This window comes from Apodemus sylvaticus, chromosome 20 (assembly GCF_947179515.1).
Source record: "Apodemus sylvaticus chromosome 20, mApoSyl1.1, whole genome shotgun sequence".
Taxonomy (NCBI): Eukaryota; Metazoa; Chordata; class Mammalia; order Rodentia; family Muridae; genus Apodemus; species Apodemus sylvaticus.
Window position 1 is genome coordinate 58,886,818 of NC_067491.1, and position 5,111 is coordinate 58,891,928.

General features: G+C 43.0%; 1 pseudogene; it reads left to right on the top strand.

The window, feature by feature from the left end:
* Positions 1-590: 590 nt before the first annotated feature.
* Positions 591-3,574, top strand: LOC127670641 (leucine-rich repeat-containing protein 58-like; annotated as a pseudogene).
* The last annotated feature ends 1,537 nt before the right edge of the window (positions 3,575-5,111 follow it).

Here is a 5,111-nt window from a genome sequence, read left to right on the forward strand (position 1 = left end):
TGAGAGGCCCTGTCTGTGCCTGACAAATACAGAAGTGGATACTCACAGCCAACTAATGAACGAAGCACAGGGTCCCCCATGGAGGAGCTAGAGAAAGGACCCAGGGAGCTGAAGGATCTTGCAGCCTCGTAGGAGGAACAAAAGTATGAACCAACCAGCACCCCCAGAACTCCCAGGGACTAAACCATCAAACAAAGAGTAAATATGGAGGGACCCATGGCTCCAGCCACATATGTTGAAGGGGATGGCCCTGTCAGACCTCAATGAGAGGAGAGGCCCTGGGTCCTGTGAAGGCTCCACGCCCCAGTGACAGGGAATGCCAGGATAGGGAAGCGGGTGTGGGTGGGGTAGTAAGCAGGTGGAGGAGGGATGGGATAGGGGTTTTTGGAGGGGAAATGAGGAAAAAGGGGATAACATTTGAAATGTGAATAAAGAAAATATCTAATAAAAAAGTGAGTGAAATAAAAAGTAACAAACACATTGAAAGTAAGAGCATTGTTACATCAGAGCAGGAGGAGGGAGCAAGATTAGAAGGAGAATGCAGAGTTTAATATCTTAAATATAAGGTAGCTTTATAAAATAAGAGCAATATGCACATTGCAGAGAGAAAGAAGCAAAATGAAGAAGCTACAGAGAGAGTGGAAGGAGCAGGTAGGACCCTCCTTACCACAGGACCGAACATGTCTTTTCTTAATAGCAAGGCAAGCTTCGTTGTACTAAAGAGGACAAAGCGTTCTGCTATGGACTTGGGTTAAATTCATTTAGCAACAAACTTGAAGAAGCTTTTTTTTCTCTATGCAATAAAGATTGGAGCTCATTTTTCATACAGAATGAATGATTTCATTCTGTGCTGGTGCTTGATGTTTTGTTCCAAATGCATTTGTAACTATAGATGTTGTGTGTGTGTGTGTGTGTGTGTGTGTGTGTGTGTGTGTGTGTGTGTGTGTGTGTGTTATTATGAGATAAGGATGTAGTTTGGCCCAACTGGTTTTAATGGAGATATATGAATGTGTAAGCATGAATCCATATGTAATTTTATGTGAGTTTATCCATGTTTACTTATGTAAAAGCATTCTTCTGCAAATTTGACTCTCTTCTTTTGGTTCAATAGAAGTTTATTGCTCCAAATCTCTCCCTAGCCAAACAAGCAAGAGGCATCTGGACATGAGGGGAAGGGTTCTAGCAAGCAATCCCTTACTTAATCCACCACTGTTTTAAAATGAGGTGCTAAGTGCCAGTCTGATTTGAAGATGCTATAATTTTGGTTGTATGGTTTTGGCTTCTTTATCAAAAGACAAGTGTCCACAGGTGTGTGGGTTTAATTCTGGGTCTTTGATTCTATTCGGTTGATTAACCTGACTGTCCGTGTCCGCTATCATGCAATCTATATCACTATTGCTCTGTAGTAGAGCTTGAGGTCAGGGATGGTGATTCTTTCAGAAGTCTTTATTTGTTCAGAATTGTTTCATTCATCCTGTTTTTTTGTTTTTCCATGTGAAACTGAGAATTGCTCTTTCCATGTCAGTAAATTATTGTGTTGCTATTTCGATAGGGATTGCATTGAATCAGTAGATTTCTTTTAGTAAGATGCCCATTTCACTGTATTAAACCTATCAACCCATGAGAATGGGAGACCTTTCCATCCTCTGCTTCCCCAGTATGGCAATTCTTTTTTTTTTTTTTTCATTTTTCTTCAATTTATTTTTTTTTAAAAAATCTCTTTGCATCCTGACTGCAGCCCCCCATCTCCTATTCTAGTTATGCTCTTACAAATCCCTCTCCCTCTATATTTCCCTCTACCCTGTGCACAGAGAAGAGGAAGACCCTCTTGGGTACCAACCTAGCCTGGGACATCTAGTCCCAGGGAAAGGCAATAGCATGGCAATTCTAAAACTTCCTTCTTTCATGATCTACTGTCTGAGAAATCTAAAGTCCCACCTCTGTCTCCCTGTCCAGTCATTTGCTACCAGCAAATTTATTTAGCATTTAGCACAATTTGGGAAGAAGGACAGTGTCTCACACGTAGACATGCAAATTCTCGTATAATTTGGGAACCCCATTAAGATAATATTAGCAATAAACCAAATCTACAACTGTATATACTTACTTGTAAGTGGATATTAGACAAAGAGTAAAGAAGAAGATTGAGGCTTGACTAGGCTGGCATCAGAGCTGAGCGCCTGGGCAGGGCCAGGCTGCACCACTTCTGATGGGGTGGAACCCTTCAGTTCCGGGATGCACTGCCTCATCAGGCGTCCTAGGATCCTGCTGGATGGAGGAGACCGGGCTAGGGGAGGCCAAACTCAACTGGTTTGTCCACAGCGTGTGGGGCGCAGGCCCTGGAGTCTGACCTGGAGGCACAACCGAGGAATGGCATGGCTCGCAGGAGGCTCTGCTTTGGCTGCTGCTACTGGTCACTGCCATGGGTACACTCGGCGGTGGCTTCCTCCTCCTGCTCCTGGACATGAGTGGCAATGAGCTCCCAGCGCTGGGACCTGAGCTGCTGACATTGAGCGGCCAGGGCATGATGCTGGCCAGTAACAACCCTCTGGGCCACCCAGGCTCACCGTCCAAGGGCCTGCCTGGCCCAGTTGCTGCTCTGCTGCAGCCTCCAGATGCTCATCCTCAGTGGCATCCGCTTCCAGGAGCTGCCTGCTTCGCTGCTGGAGTTGCATGTGCTCAGACCTTCAGCCTGGGCTGGGAGGCAATTAGCTGCCGAGCATCCCGGCAGAGATGGAGAACTTGCAGAGTTTAGAATATTTATACCTTGGAGTAAACGTCATTGAAGAAATACCACCAGAAGAATTAGCAAATCTGCCTTCTGAGTCACTAGGTGCTGCGTGACAAGATCCAAAGTGTGCCTACTCAGCAATCACCGTTGCATTCGCTTCGATCCTCAGTTTTCATAACTTGGTGACATACCTGCCTCGAGAGATCTGTAATCTTATTCCCTGGAAACGTTGAGTTTACGAGGAAACCCGTTGGTTGGTTGTTTTGTTAGAGATTTTACATGACCATACAGCTCTTCTGGAATTAGCCTCAAGGACCATTAAGAATCGAAGTAGTTTTTACACACACTATGGACTTCCTGGGAATCTTCATAGATACTTGGGTTCAGCCAACAATTGTCCAAAACCCAAAGTGTGGTGGAGTCTATTTTGACTGTGGTGTCAGACAAATTAAGTTTGTGGGTTTCTGTGGGAAGTACCGTCTTCCCTCATGTACTGCGTGCTCCAGAATGCTCCTCCCACTGCACTCTGCCTCACACAACTCCACATCCCAGAGTGAGTCTGACTCAAAAGATGAAGCCAGTGCACACAGAATGCAGAAAGTTCTTCATGGTTGGGGAGCAGTGGGTATTGATAAAACACGGAGCAGAAGTGACTTAAAAAGAAACCGGGTCTTGAATTTGATTGGAGATCTGAACGTTTTTCGTCTTGAATGTCCATGTAAGACTTTGCCATGGTGTGAAAGAAAGGTTTTGCATTTTATCTTCACATTTGGCAGGAGTGAGTCTGGTCGCGAGTTTAGATTCTTTGAGTGTAATTTATTATCAATGGCAGTTCAAAATTAAGCCGATTGACCACAATTTTCATGTAAGTCTTTGAAGAAACACTAACAGCATGGTTCATTCTAAAGAGCAGTCATGTTTGCAATCAGCCAGAACAACCTCGGACAGCTGAGTTGATTAAAGAAGTCATCACAGTCGTCTTACCAGGGCTGGTAAAATGAACCTTCTCCTTATGTTACCCCTGGACTGTTGAAAGCCTTTCTAAACAACTAACTGGACAGTAATGCCTATAACTTTTAATATATTTAAACCAGCTCTTGTCTTGTGTGATTGTTACTAACTTTATATAAACTAGCAGTTCCTTAATCCTGGCAAGATTATGGAAGCTTAATATAGAAATTATTTCAGAGCAACCTACAACCTGACACTGTGCAAAACACTTGGAAATATACTTTAACTAGCTGAATAAATGTATACATAATACCTGAGTTCTGAGGGCCTGGAACTCTGTAGAATGGACTGGCCTGGAACTAAGAGATCCCCCAGGAAGAACTCCCAGAGGGGACATCTTCCAGGTGGCAATTCTAGGGGTCCTCTGCCTCCCTAGTTGCTGATATTATAGGTGTACACCACCATCTGCTTCCATGGCCATCTTAACTTTATTTGTGTTAACTGCAATGATCTCTTCTAAGTAAATGTCTTTTACACATAATGAGAGGCTAAAGTCTTGATCTGTGTATTCACCAAGAGGCAGAATAACAGTTTTGGACCCCCCAAAAATATAGATGATAGTCTAAGAACTGCTAAGTAGTCTAAGAACCTGCTTTACAACATTGGACTAAATGAGGAAAAGTCGAGCATAGTTGTGCACACCTTCAGACCTGCACTTGGGAGGTAGAGGCAGAAGAACAGGACTTCAGAGTTAACCTACACTCCATAGTAAATTTCAGACCAGCCTGGGCTACATACATGAAAACTTGTCTCAAGGTGGAAGGGGGCAGATTTTAACCACCACGTGTGTCTCCTTTGTTCCTCTTGTTTACTAAGCCAAGACTTCCTCTACATTTAAAAGAAAAACTACAACTACATAAGTCAGAGTGTAGCAGAGCCTATTATGTTGGTCCTCGGTAGAGGAGTTCACAGAGCCAGCAACCACTGAACACCGAAGAAAGCATTGAGAGAACATTAAATACATTGTATCCCTAAGGTGGGGAAGAAAAATAGTAACACAAAGTGTTGTCATTGGAAATTAATAAATTTTACTAACTGGTTGATTAGGAATAAAATACTAAAAGTATAAGCTAACATTAAAAAGCATGAAACTGTCACTGATGATCATTAACTGACCTGTAACAGGAAGTCTAGTTGGTAAGTGCCAAAAGCAGTTTCAGATTGCAGTGGGGCATCAGGTGATCTCTTGAAGAGTGCTTTATTAGAAGCCAACTGTATGCAGAATCCTTGCATATTACATTTCTTTATTTTTATTTTTATTTTATTTGATATATTTTTTTATTTATATTTCAATTGATTTCCTCTTTTCTGGTCCCCCAATCCCCGAAAGGCATATAAACCCCCTTCCATCCCCTGTTCTCCCACCCAC